This window comes from Hemitrygon akajei, chromosome 2 (assembly GCF_048418815.1).
Source record: "Hemitrygon akajei chromosome 2, sHemAka1.3, whole genome shotgun sequence".
Lineage (NCBI taxonomy): Eukaryota > Metazoa > Chordata > Chondrichthyes > Myliobatiformes > Dasyatidae > Hemitrygon > Hemitrygon akajei.
In genome coordinates, this window is record NC_133125.1 from 147,667,880 (window position 1) to 147,683,020 (window position 15,141).

A 15,141-nucleotide genomic window follows, 5' to 3' on the forward strand; every position below is an offset into this window, starting at 1 on the left:
TATGACCAAGCTTCTTCTTTGTGACAAAACCCCATTCAAAGTGAGAGCGCCAGCCAGCAAGCTATTCTGGGGTTGTCCGCATCCTGTCCCACCCAGTTACACACTTGGGACCTTTGTGCTCTGTTATGTTTTGTAACTCCAGAGACAAATTGAAAGAAAAATACAAGAGCCTGGAATATTTGTCTACTCAGTTTTTCATTTTTCCTTTTTTCTTTGTGAGGCGTTCAAGTACTGCATGACATGTTGGCACAATGATGTATGCCGTTCACATACAACCCACAATGAATAATGTAAACAAACAAAAATGCTTAATCAAACAATATGTTTATAATATTACTGAAATATTGAACACACTATGCTCTCCAGTTTCCAATAGGGGATGGCGGACTAGGGTCTAAATTACCCTTTATCTTGTAGTTTAACTTTCTTTATGCTTGTTTATATAAGTTTGTCTGTAAATGTTCAGTGGATTTTCAGTCATTTGTAGTATAGTTGGTTTTGTATTTGCTTTTGAAGTTTCTTTGTCTGTAAGCCTGCATCATACCAACGTCTATCAAACTGTCTCTGTTCTTATCAAAACGGATTTCTTATTTGTCCAGTTTGAGTTACTTTTAGTATAAAGGCAAACATGAGTTAAGTTTCTCTGACATTTTCTTTTTTCTCTTACTTACATTAGGGTGGGATGGTTACTGTTATTTCTTTGTTATGAGCATCTAATAAAATGGCTGTAACCACAAGATTTGCACCTCATTCTTAAATTCCAGTGAACCTTCTAGACAACATCTCCTCCAGATCCAACAGGTCACACAGACACAGGTTTGTCCCACTGACGGATGTCAGTCACACCTACAGGGTCAGTGGCCAAAGGCATCTCCCCAAGCAGAAGCTACAGCCATCCTGTTCAGTCAAATTGGTACAATGGTTTATTATTGCCACATATACTGAGGTACAGTGATAAACTTTGTATTTCATGTCATCCATGTAGTTAACTTTATCACAACAGTGCAATGTGAAAATAAAAATAGAGTGCAGAATAGAGTGTTATAGTTACAGAGAAAGTGCAGTGTAGACAGACAGTAAGGTGCAAGCCCATGATGAATTACTGTATATTGTGAGGTCAAGAGTTCATCTTATTGTATAAGGGAACCATGCAAGAGTCTTAGAACAGGGGACACACACAAAATGCTGGAGGAACTCAGGAGTGCAGGTAGCATCTATGGAAAGGAACAATCAATGTTTCAGGCCAAGACCCTTCATCAAGAATCTCTTGTGTCTTAGAACAGTGGGATAGAAATTGTCCTTAAGCCTGGTTCAGACCTTTGTACCTTCTGTTTGATGAGCGGAGGGAGAACTGAGAATGTCTAGGGTAGGTAGGGTCCTGAACTATATTGGTTGCTGTACTGAGGTGTGAGGTGTACAACAGAGTCCATGGAGGAGGTTGGTTTCTGTTACGTGCAGAGTGCTGCCCACAACTCTCTGCAGTTTCTTGCAGTTAAGTGCAGGGCAGTTGCCACATCAAATCGTTATGCATCCAGATATAAGGCTTTCTTTGGTGTATCGATTAAAAATTGAAGAGAGTCAACAGTGACATGCCAAATGCTTTCAGTCTCCTGAGAAAGTAGACACACTGGTGTGCTTGTGATCCTTGGACTCATGCACTGAGGTCTCTCTGTTCTTCAATACTCCCCAGGGATTTTACTGTTTGTGATGTGTCTCTTGCCCGTAACCACTTCCAAAATGCAATCTGCAATTGCTCAGCCCATATTACTCACTGATCCACAATACTCACTGACCTAACAATGCCACCAATTGTTGTGCCATCTGCAACCTTACTAATCATATCCCACTCATATAAAACATCGATCATTGTGAGTATTGGACACTGGTATCCAGTCACAAAACAATCCTCCACCATCACTCCCACACTCTTGTTATCAGTCCAGTGTTGGATCCAATCTGCCTACTGGCTTTGGATCCATGAGGTCCTTCAGACCAGTCTCCCACCTGGGGACTTGACAAGCACCTAAATGTTCCATGTTACTAGCATCAACTGTGCTGGCCTCACCAATATATTTTAAGAACAGAGAACAGTACAGCACAGTACACCCCATTGGCACATGGTTTTACACTAACCTTTTAATGTTACCACTTTGGAAATGAACTTTGATTAATTCCTGTCTTTCCAAGTGTAGATCAGTTCTGACCATCAGAGCTGTTTCCAGTATCTTCCCTTTAGACCTAGAGACCTTGAATCACTTGACATACAGTATCCTGGCTGCATGTTTTAAACAACAGAAACACATTTGCTGTTCTCTGGTCACCTGTCACCTCAGCTGTGTCCATGGAAGACTTAAATATCTCCATCAGAGCATCAACACTCACCTCCTTCTCCTCAACCCCACCTCCACATTTCATCAGGCCCTGGGGGTTTACCCACTTTTAAGACTGGTACCTCCTCCTGTTTGATGCCAATGTTCCATAATGCTCTGTCCAGTGTCTATATCAACAGTTCAATAGACTTGAGAGCTTCAAGTTGCAAGGAATGAACATCACCACATCCTGTCCTGGTCTAATCGTATTGATATCATGGCCAAGAAAGCTCATTAGTGCCTCTGTTTTCTCAAATTTCTAAAGAAATTTGGCATGTCCCCTCCCCCCACCCCATCAACAGTGACCCATTTTTCTCAATGCTCCATTGAAAGTATTCTATCTGGATGAATAATGGTTTGGTACCACAACTGTTCTGCAGTGATTGGAAGAAAATGCACATTGTGTGGACACAGTTCAGCACATCATGAAACCATCCTCCCCTCTATGGATCCTGTCTATACTCCTCGCTGACTCAGTAATGCAGGCAGCATAATCAAAGACCCTGCCCACTGTGTCCCCTCTCCCAGCAGGCAGAAGATACCAAAGCCTGAAAGTGTGTGCCACCAGGTTCAAGGACAGTTCCTATCCCACTGAATGGAGCTCTTCTATGGATTCTTGACTTCCCAGTCCACCTCATTATGATCTTGCCTCTATTGTTTCCCTGCACTTTCTCTGTAGCTTTTACATTTTATTTTGCATTCTTACTGTTTTGCTTTGTACTTCTTCAAGGTTCTGAGTAATATATGAACTGTATGCTCGGCTAGCCTCTCACTGCATCTTAGCAAATAGGGACATAGAACACTAAAACACAAAAGCACATCTAGTCTATGCTGAACTATTATTCTGCCTGGCTCCATTGACCTGCACCCAGACTGTAACCCTCCACACCCCTTCCATCCATGTACTTATCTAAACGTCTCTTAAATGTTGCAATTAAACCCACATCCACCATTACCGCTGGCAGCTTCTTCCACACTCTGAGTGAAGAAATTCCCCCTCATGGTCCTCTTAAACATCTCACTTTTCACCCTTATATCGCATGATTTCTCATTCTAGTCTCACCCATTGTTGGTGAAAAAGCACTTACACCACCAGAGATGCGGAGAAAATTCCTTTAGCCAGATGGTGTTGAATTTGTGAAATTTTTTACCACAAGCAGCTGTGGAGGCCAGGTCGTTGAGTGTATTTAAGGCAGAGCTGGATAGGTTCTTGATTGGACATAATATCAAAGGTTAGGGGGTGAAGGCTGGGGAGTGAGGTTGAGAATGGGAAAAAAAGCTATGATTGAATGGTGGAGCAGACTCAACAGGCCAAATGGCTTAATTCTACTCCGAGATTTTATGGTCTTATACCCTTAATAATTTTGTATACCTTTATTAAATCTCCCCTTATTCTCCTATACTCCAGGGAATAAAGTACTATCCTACTCAACTTAGATTCTCAACTCCCGGTAACATCCTGAGTGTTGCCATTTCTCTGCACTCTTTGAATCTTATTGATATCTTTCTGTAGGTAGGCGAGACCACTAGACCAATACCAATGCAAATAGCACCGGGCATCATTCCTGATGAAGATGGCGAAGTTTTTCATCGCAACGTTGATTACAATCGATACCTGTACCCGGCTGGAAACCCGAGAAGAGTTCATTTGTCATGTACGCCGGGAAAGCACCAGACCGATGCTCTTTCCCGAACTCTGCATCTGCAACGCCTAAGTGGTGAGAGAGGCATTGTTTTTGGAGAGTTGAGGGAACTATTCATCCAATCCACCACCGATGATTTGATATGGCAAAGGGGTAACCATTGGAAACCGGAATAATCAGACACCTCCTCGGATACACCGTCCCAGGAGTCTGCGGCCGCAGCAGGCACTCCCCACTCTCTGCGATGTCCGAGGACACGCCGACGAGAAAAGTTAAATGAGGAGGCCGGAGGAGAGTCGGGAATGGAAATATTCCAGGACTGCAGGGAGGGAATGAATGGAGAAGCCCGACGCAAATATGCGCAGTGAGCTCCCGATGAAAGGGGGATTGTGCCATCTGAACGGCCTCACAATTGGCCTTTTCAACGGGCCACATTCCACAGTGAAGGCAGGCACATTCAGCGGCATCGGATACACACGCTGCAGCCTTTGAATTTATTTAACGACGTACCTTTTTTTTCATGGGCTCAAGGCGGGGCCTAGACAGAACAGTTTACTGGAAGTGGAAGTCTGCATGGGAGGGGGCGCGGGCGTCATCAACCGCAAAGTAGGTTCGCGAATCCAGACAACCAGATCAGTCAGCACTAAAGCTATACCGATGTTACATAATGAACAACGGGGGGGAGGGAGAGCTTTGGGCAGGGTGGGGGACAGGAAATACAGTTCGTTTTTGAATCCATACACATTCCCCTTGGACATCTGATCCTGCCCAACTTCTTGCACCGCGTTCCCCGTTCCGATACAATCGGATACAGAACGATGCGCTTCACCGTCTAATACGTAGCACTGAATTTGTACTAAAGATATTTTGTATATAAAAGCAACACCCTCGAATACACCACACTCCACCGTCTGATACATCCCACCACCTGATACATCCCACCAACTGATACATCCCACCGTCTGATACATCTCACTATCTGATACATCCCACCACCTGATACATCTCAATATCTGATGCATCTCAATATCTGATACATCCCACCGTCTGATACATCCCACCCTCTGATACATCCCACCACCTGATACATCCCACCACCTGATACATCCCACTGTCTGATACATCCCACCACCTGATACATCCAACCGTCTGATACATCCCACCACCTGATACATCCCACTGTCTGATACATCCCACCACCTGATACATCCCACCGTCTGATACATCTCAATATCTGATACATCCCACCGTCTGATACATCCCACCACCTGATACATCCAACCGTCTGATACATCCCACCGTCTGATACATCCCACCACCTGATACATCTCAATATCTGATACATCCCACCATCTGATACATCCCACCGTCTGATACATCTCAATATCTGATACATCCCACCACCTGATACATCTCAATATCTGATACAACCCACCATCTGATACATCTCAATATCTGATACACCCTACCGTCTGATACATCCCACCACCTGATACATCTCAATATCTGATACAACCCACCGTCTGATACATCTCAATATCTGAGACAACCCACTGTCTGATACATCACAATATCTGATACACCCTACCGTCTGATACATCCCACCATTTGATACATCTCAATATCTGATACACCCTACCATCTGATACATCTCAATATCTGATACACCCTACCGTCTGATACATCCCACCACCTGATACATCCCACCGTCTGATACATCTCAATATCTGATACATCCCACCGTCTGATACATCCCACCACCTGATACATCTGACCGTCTGATACATCCCACCATCTGATACATCTCAATATCTGATACATCCCACCGTCTGATACATCCCACCACCTGATACATCCGACCGTCTGATACATCCCACCATCTGATACATCTCAATACCTGATACAACCCACCATCTGATATATCTCAATATCTGATACATCCCACCGTCTGATACATCTCACCATCTGATACATCCCACCATCTGATATACCTCAATATCTGATACATCCCACCACCTGATACATCCCACTGTCCAATACATCCACCATCTGATACATGCCCACAGTCCAATACAATCACTGTCTGATACATGCCCACAGTCCAATACACTCACTGTCTGATACATGCCCACAGTCCAATACACTCAACACCTGATACATTCCCACAGTCCAATACATCCACCGTCTGATATGTGCCCACAGTCCAATACTCCCTTCATCTGATACGTGCCTACAGTCCAATACACCCTTTGTCTGATACATGCCCACAGTCCAATACACCCACCGTCTGATACATGCCTACAGTCCAATACACCCTCTGTCTGATACATACCCACAGCCCAATACACCCTCTGTCTGATACCTGCCCACAGTCCAATACATCCACTGTCTGATACATACCCACAGCCCAATACACCCTCTGTCTGATACCTGCCCACAGTCCAATACACCCTCCATCTGATACCTGCCTACAGTCCAATACACCCTCTGTCTGATACATACCCACAGCCCAATACACCCTCTGTCTGATACATGCCCACAGTCCAATACACCCTCCATCTGATACCTGCCTACAGTCCAATACACCCTCTGTCTGATACCTGCCCACAGTCCAATACATCCACTGTCTGATACATGCCCACAGTCCAATACAACCGCTGTCTGATACATGCCCACAGTCCAATACACCCTCCATCTGATACCTGCCCACAGTCCAATACACCCTCCATCTGATACATTCCCACAGTCCAATACACCTACCGTCTGATACATACCCACAGTCCAATACATCCACTGTCTGATACATGCCCACAGTCCAATACTCCCACTGTCTGATACATTCCCACAGTCCAATACACCTACCGTCTGATACATACCCACAGTCCAATACACCCTCCGTCTGATACGTGCCCACAGTCCAATACACCCTCCGTCTGATACGTGTCCACAGTCCAATACTCCCACAGTCTGATTCACCTTGACTCTTTGATACAACATCCTCTTGCCCCCAGCGCCGCGGCTGTAAGTGTGTTTTTGGGTCTATTCTCCGCACCCCCTCCCAATGCGGTGTTGTATCCCATCCCTCCCGCCTCATGAGTGAGCCTGGGTTTTTCCATACCATTATTCCCCCCTGCGGACGCCGTCACTCTTTCCCACCGACAGCTTCAGCGGTGAGAAGTCCGTCAGCGGGAGACTGCGCTATTGGGAACCCCCCACCCCCCCACTCTTCCGTCCATCCCACACACAGCACCTCATCCTCATCGTCATCTACCTGTCCCGAGACCCTGTATCGACCGACAGTCAGACCGTTCCTGCTTTTTACAGGCGTCCATCCGCTAACTTGTTCCGCAAATCGGAAAATACAGAAATCACTCTCTATGGTAACCGCACCTCCACAGTGTTTTAGTGAAGGGCAGCAGTAACACCCTGATTAATGAAGGACATTTACTCAATAAAAATTCTTTTAAAAAACTATTACTGAAAGAGAAGAGAACGAGAGAGGTACAGTGAGGGAGAGGGGAGGGAGGGAAAGGGAGAGAGGGAGAGAGAGAGAGAGGGAGAGAGAAGATTCAACTGTTTTGGAAATCCGGAGTAACACCCACAAATTGTTGGAGGGATGGAGGGATTCTCCTGGTCAACAGCATCTTTGGTAAAGTATGAGCCGTAACATTTCGGCCCAAGACCCTTAATCGGGACAAAATGCTTCACAGACGCTGCCTGATCTGCCGAGTTTCTCTTTGCAGTCTGTGTCCTTTGAGAAAGGAAGGGAGGAAATTAGTTCTGTCGTTCCAGGGAACAAATTATGTGCGTCGGACACAGAGGAGCTCGCTCGCCCCTCTGTGGGTGTCTGTAACCCGGTGACTGCCCCAGAACAGTGTATTGGGGTGGGAGCCCTGCAGGTCTCTCGCCCTCTCACCCCGTTTCCCGTTTCTGCACCAGAACAACTTTGAAACAGGTGAAATGAAGGTAGGTCTGTTTCTCGCATTCTTTTGGTGTCTGTCATGTTTTCCTTTCCCTTCCTGTTTCTCTCCTAGACCATTTCCTGTGTGTGTTCCCCTGCCCCCCCACCCTGTGAACCACTGAGAGTGCGCCGTTGTCGGTTCCAAGGCTGGTTGAAGGTGCGCTCACCATCACCTCCCCTCTGTGACTCGGTTACACTCCCGCGTGGTAAATGCCACGAGTGCACCGAGTTCCGTCCCAGGGCAAGAGATGTAATCGGGAAGTGGACCCCGTGTCAGGTTTCTGCTTCAGTCACAGTCGGATCCGGGATCCCCCAGCCGCCTCTTGTCTCTTGAGCCACTGGAAGAGACCGGGAGCGAGTGGGGTGGTGGCAAGGCGTGAGGCGGAAGGCGGTTAGTGGGCAGAGGAGTGTGTGAACATCGATTTAAGATAAGGTGTTCAGGGAAAGGGCTGGAGAGGGAGAGGGAAAAGGGAGAGAAGCGTGAGGAAGCGAAGGGAACGGAGGGTGAGGGACAGGAAGAGGGAGAAGGGGGAATGGAAAGCGGAACGAAGGGCTCTTCTCTTCTTCACCCACTTTTTTCCCCAGCTGTAATCCAGTGTCAAGTTTCAGTGGTTAGACATCTGCCATTAACTCCAGCATCTGTCCACATCTGCTTAGTTTCTACCCCAGTCTCAGCAACACCTGCCCACATATGTTCAACATCTGCCCACACCTGCTATACCCCCCACCTTTCCAACCCCCCACCCCAGTCTCTCCACCCACCCAGTCCCAGTTGGTCTCTCCAAAATATGCCACTACCTCATCTACCTCATCTCTGCCAGCTGTCCACCCCTTCTCCCATTTTCCCACATCTGCCTATTCCCCAGCTTCCAATATCTGTGTGTGTGAGCATGTGGGAGAGAGAGAAAGAGAGAGCGAGTGACAGAGAGTGTGTGTGTATGTGTCTGCATGTATGCCTCTATGTGAGCGAGTTAGCATATGTTTGTATGTGAATGTCTGTGATTGTATGTTTCTGTGTGGCAAGTGTTTATGTGTGAGTGTGTGATTGTGGCTGTGTGAGAGTGCTTGGTTGATCTGTGTGTGTGTGTGTGAGAGAGAGAGAGTCTATATGTATAAATATGTGTGTGCCTGAACTACCAGGAGGGGTCACTAATATCCCAGCTGCTGTGACTGTAGACTAGATGGTCCATAAACACTGGCTGCAGATGGTGACAGCACTGGATAGACAGTGTCGGCAGGCCCGGGTTCTCCACCATCAGCTGCTGTCTCTGAAAGAGACATCTTTAACTTGTCTCATTAACCTGTTTCATCTTTAACCCGTCTCAGTCCCTGCAGAGTGATTCACCCCTTCACTATGCCCCATGGTGTTACAGACAGGCACCACAGTCGCCGGTCCTAACAGAGGGGATTAATCCTTCACTAGCCACCTGGTATTATATGATGTATACCAAACAGATACCAGCAGAGGGAATCAGAAAGAGTGAATCACGGGATGCCGTCACTAAAGGGTTAGACATCGAACTGATGTGTCAGTCCAACACCGAGCCATGTTCTTGCTGAAATATTGGACTGTGATAGGTTTGCGTACGTGCCTACACCTGTCAGGGTCTCTCGGTTTGTGATGGTGTGTGGCTGTACTTGTCAGTGTTTTGTGATTTGTGTTGGAGTGTGCTTGTACCTGTTAGTGTCCCTCGGTCTGTGTCAGTGTGTCTGAGTGTGCCCAGTCAGCTGACAATCTGCTTCCCTGCAAGTATATCTGTGCTGTTGTGTGTCTGTCCCCATATAAGTGTCTGGGTTTGTGGCTGTGTGTCAGTGTCACGTGCTCCTCCCTGTGGTGGCTGTGTCTCTGTGACTCTCCGCATCTCACTTTGTGTTTAACCGTCTGTATCTCGCTCTGTGTGTGACCATCCGCACCTCACTGTGTGTGTGACCATCCGCACCTCACTGTGTGTGTGACCATCCGCACCTCATTGTGTGTGTGACCATCCGCACCTCACTGTGTGTGTATCTGCAACTCACTCTGTGAATGTCCCACTGTACCTCAGTCAGGGTGTGTCTGTCTGCACCTCACTTTGTGTGTGTCCGCCTGTACCTAACTCTTGTGTGTTCGCATGTACCTCACTGTGTATGTGTCCATCTGCACCTCACTCTGTGTGTGTCTGTCTACACTTCACTCTCTGTGTGTCTGTCTGCACCTCACTCTGTGTGTGTCTGTCTACACCTCACTCTCTGTGTGTCTGTCTGCACCTCACCCTGTGTGTTTCTGTCTGCACCTCACCCTGTGTGTGTCTGTCTGTACCTCACTCTGTGTGTGACCATCTCCACCTCACTGTGAGTGGCTGTCTACACCTCACCCTGTGTGTGTGTGTCTGTACCTCACTCTGTGTGTTTCTGTCTACACCTCACTCTGTGTGTGTCTGTCTGCACCTCACCCTGTGTGTGTCTGTCTGCACCTCACTCTGTATGTGTCTGTCTGCACCTCACTGTGAATGGCTGTCTGCACCTCATTCTGTGTGTGTCTGTCTGTACCTCACTCTGTGTGTTTCTGTCTACACCTCACTCTGTGTGTGTCTGTCTGTACCTCACTCTGTGTGTTTCTGTCTACACCTCACTCTGTATGTGTCTGTCTGCACCTCACCTTGTGTGTGTCTGTCTGCACCTCACCCTGTGTGTGTCTGTCTGTACCTCACTCTGTGTGTGTCTGTCTGTCCCTCACCTTGTGGTGTCTGTCTGAACCTCACTCTGTGTGTGTCTGTCTGCGCCTCACTTTGTTAATGTCCGCCTACACTTGACGACCTGTATGTGTCTTTCTGGCCCTCTGCCATTTTGCCTCTGTCTGTCCTTGTTCACCTGTCCCATCCAACATCTTGCATTTGCCTCCTGGCTCCTGAATCCCACTGGAGCTGGGCAGGCCAGGAGTGACTTCAGTGTTTCCAATAGCTCCAAGCTCTGCTAAAGCCATTTCTATTCCACACTTCAGATTCATTCCCAACTTGCCCCAGGGCCTTACAGAAATGCTGAGGAATATAAATGAGCAGCGGGATCCCATGGTAAAACGGAGTTGGCAAATGTAGAGTTACTTATCAATACAGAGGGCCTGTCCCAGGTCAGAAGTGTTCACTCAGTAATCAGAGAAGTTCCGTGTTTCATCCATTCCAGGGGTTAATACTGTGGGAGACTCAGCAGCCAAATCCCAATCCAGAGATGGTTGACACAATTTGTGGGACACATTGTCACATCAGAAACCCCCAGGGTCTGACACAGAGTGAAGCTCTCTCTCTATTGCCCCATTTCATACCCTTGGGGTTAAACACAGAATAAAGCATTCTACGTTGTCCCATCATACCCTCCCAGGGTCAGACGCAATGTGAAGCTCCTTCTCTAGAAAGAGGTTTTGCAAGCTGAGAGAAAAATATAGAAATCCCCTATTGAGGATATTGAGAGGTTGGGGTAACTGCTGAAGCTGGTTGTGGAGTGTGAGGGGTGGTTGGGTAGAGGCTGCACAACCCTCTGTTTTGTTTCATCCCTGGTACCCTACCATTCATAGTATGTCCTATGCTGGTTAGATTTGGTCGCCACACTATAGGAAATATGTGATTACACTAGAGAGGGTGCAAAGGAAATTCCATCAAGATACCCTCTCTCTCTCTCACTGCTCCCCTGCTGCTCTCCTTCTCTTTGACCACGTGCTTACCCAGACCTGCTACTACAGCCATGTATCCTTTCTGGGAACCTGCCTTCCATGCCTTCTGTCTCTTTCACCAATCAACTTCCCAGCTCTTTACTTCATCCCTCCCCCTCCAGGTTTCACCTATCACCTGGTGGTTCTCTCTCCCCTACCCCATCTTTTAAATTTTCTCCTCGGCTTTTTTTCTTTAGTCCTGCTGAAGGGTTTCAGCCCGTAACGTTGTCTATGCTTCTTTCCATAGACGCTGCCTGGCCTGCTGAGTTCCTCCAGCTATTTGTGAGGGAGGACATTATACCTGAGGTGCTACGCAATTGTGAGAAATACAGATGGGTAAGATAATAGGGAGCTTTCCCGCAGAACAGAAGTGTCTATAACAAGGGGGAATACTTTAGATTTAGGGTAAAAGGCAGGATGTGAGAAAGAAATTCTTTCCCCAGAGAGGAAGTTGGAATCTTGAATGCACTGCCCATGTGATGGAAGAGGCAAAGGCTTTCACAAAATGTAAGGAGTATTGGGACGTGAACCTGAATCACATAGGGAGCAGAGAAGGCTACAAACCAAATGCTGGAAACTAGGATGGGTGTAGTGGGGTACCTGATGGTTTAGCGTGAACATGGTGGGCTGAGAGACCTGTTTATGCACTATACTGCTCTGAGGGGACAGGGAGAGACAGTGAGAGTGGCAGTAACCTGGGGGGGGGGGAGGGTGCAGAAAGAGGGAAAGTCAGTTAAATGTGCCAGGGAGTAGGTGGGAGGGATTATATTATAACGCTGCAGTTAGCAGTGACCCTCAGAGTGATGTCATCCATTCTACATGGAGCTTTCAGTTTCAGCCAGAAATCTTGTCCAAGTTAGACATATTTCATTTTGCTGTTCATTATCAATACCCTGCTCTTGCGCTGCATTCTTTTTTGCAGTTTTCAGGTCTACTGCAGCCTTGAGACACTTTTCAACCACTTCCCTGGATTTCACATGGTCTTTAAATTCTCATGTAAGTCCCAGATGAACTATCTTTCTTGCTGGGATTTCAGGCCTTAAAGAGATTTATTATTTTTCTGCATATCACTCACTTTACCTTGTGTGGCTTCAATGTCTCTTAAACAGAGTGATTGTATCTGACTTTGCCAACTCCTCCAGCAGTAATTTCCAGATTCAAACATTCCCTGTGAAAAAAAAGTGCCCCTTTGAAACTCCTTCCTTTCATGCTAAATATACACACATTGTTTTAGGTATTGATACCATGGGAAAAAGTTTCTCACTCTCTTCTTTCCCTGCTTATCATTTTAAACTTCTCACCATGTTGTGGTGGGGAGGCTTGTGAGTTCCTGAGTTCCCAAAAGCAATGCCATCTGGTGCTTGTCTCCTGGTAGGGTCACCCATGGCGGTAAATTCAAGGGGATTGTTCTAGACAAAGAGCAATCAAACCATGGCCTCAGCAGTGGAGCTGGCGGAAGTTGATGGCACATCACTACGGCAGAGAAGGTGGAGGAAGATTGCATCAGTGAGGGGTCCCCAGTTGACTTACATTCTTTACCACTGGGTCCTGACGCCGATATATCAAGGACTGTGTGGTGGCTGCCCATGAGCATTAAACAAAGTCACCCACAGGTCTTCTAAACTAAGGGAACCCACCCTAACTTCCTGGTTTAAGTCCCGTGGCAATCAGTGAATGGCGAAGGAGGCAGAGTTGTGAGGTCTGGAAGCCCACACACTGCACCAGAATATGTGGGCCCCAGATCGGCCTAACAACCACCTGAAGACTCACTAACAGACAACCCCTGAGGAGAACATCATACTCGATTCGAGTGATTGTGCGATTACTACTACCACTACATTTCAAAAACTATCAGGTCTTCCCTCAGCCTCCTTCACCCCAGGAAAAACAAGCCCAGCCTGTCCAATTTCTCGACATACTTCAAGTTTTCCAGTTCAGGCAGCATCCAGGTAAATATGAGACGCAGGAGGTTCTGCAGATGCTGGAAAACCTGAGCAACACACACAGAATACTGGAAGAACTCAGCAGGGGAATAAAGGGTTAGAACCTCTTGCATGTTGTCTCTTATTTCGGCGAATCTCCTCTGCACTCGCTCCAGCACAACCACATTCTTTCAACAGTGCAGTGACCAGAAATACAAAGCAATACTCCCAAATGTGATCTAACCAGTGTTCTGTAAAGGCATAACTTAATACACTAACTTTTATATTCAATGCCCTGGGTAGGCACTCCATGTGCCTTCTGCAACACCGCAGTGATCTGTGTTGCCATTTTCAGTGAACTATGGACTTGGATCTGTTGATTGGCAGTCTTCACTGTCCCAGCATGGCCAACCCAAATATGACTTCTGGAATGTATCACTTTTCATCAGTGAATGTATCACTGATTGATTGCCGGGCAGTGGTGAGTTAAGGAGTGCAACGAAGAGGAAAGGGGAACTTACATCAACATGACCTCATTGGATGGTGGGGCAGGTTGGAGAGGCTGAATGGCTTTACTTGTGTTTGGTTTGACATCACCTTGTGTGCCTGGGATGGACGCAGGGACTGTCAGACCGAGGGAGCATCCACTGACAGAGAGGGAAATGAACAGGGAGGGAGTAAGGGAGAGAGAGTGAGTGTGAGAGGCAGATATAGGCTGAGAGACAGAGACAGAGAATGACAATGAAGAATAGAGCAGTAAGGGGGAAGGACAGAGAGGGAGAGAAGAGAAAGCGAGGGAAGGTAAAATATCAGAGGGAGAGATTAAAAGAGGGAGAAAGAGACAAAGAACGAGACCAAGTGCAAGGAAGTAGAGGAGCTGGATGGAGGGACAGCAGCATGGACAAAGAGAGAGACAGGAGAATCCGCCAGAGGGAGGAGGCAGGAAAAGAGAGGAAAGGAGAGTGGGACAGAGAGAGAGGCAGAGAAGTGGGCATGTGTATGAGAGAGAGGGGCTGAAGGGAACAGTCGGGGGAAGCAGAGGAAGAAATGAGGGAGAGACAGACAGAGAATTGGGTATCTAAGAGTGCAGGATGAGTACAGGCAGCGGCAGGAGAGACGGGAACGGAGGAAGGCTGAGGGGCAAGTGGCAGATGGAAGTAATTATTGCAGAATGGAGAGAGGGTGTGCAGCTTCTTTGACAGAGTTCCCAGTGCTGGCTCCAGGAAGCTCATCGATTTTAATCTCTGGGAGGACTGTGTAAACTTACGGAATTCGCCGGGATCGTGCCAGGAATCACTGAGGCATCATTAAAGCTCGCGTTCCTTTGGTGTGAAAGGAGCAATGAAGCCGAAGTAAATGGCTGCGTGCCTTCCTGCATCAGCTCCTAGACAGCGAGGGTTCAGCCCTGACCTCTCATTACCAGCAGCGGGCAAGCCTCCAGCAGCCGGCTGCTTTTGGGTATTGCCTCAGGCAGGCCGAGCACAGCAGATCCCATCGGTGTCAGGGAGTCGGTGGAGCATGCAGAGAACGGCTTTCCATAGTACAGAGTTACCCTTGTGTCTGG

General features: G+C 47.3%; 1 long non-coding RNA gene across 1 annotated transcript; it reads left to right on the forward strand.

Annotated features, from left to right (window-relative positions):
* Nucleotides 1–7,606: 7,606 nt before the first annotated feature.
* On the forward strand, nt 7,607–13,801 carry LOC140737750 (uncharacterized). The gene is made up of 3 exons (XR_012101245.1): nt 7,607–7,978; nt 11,903–11,991; nt 13,031–13,801. It is a non-coding gene; the product is annotated as an uncharacterized lncRNA (long non-coding RNA).
* The last annotated feature ends 1,340 nt before the right edge of the window (nt 13,802–15,141 follow it).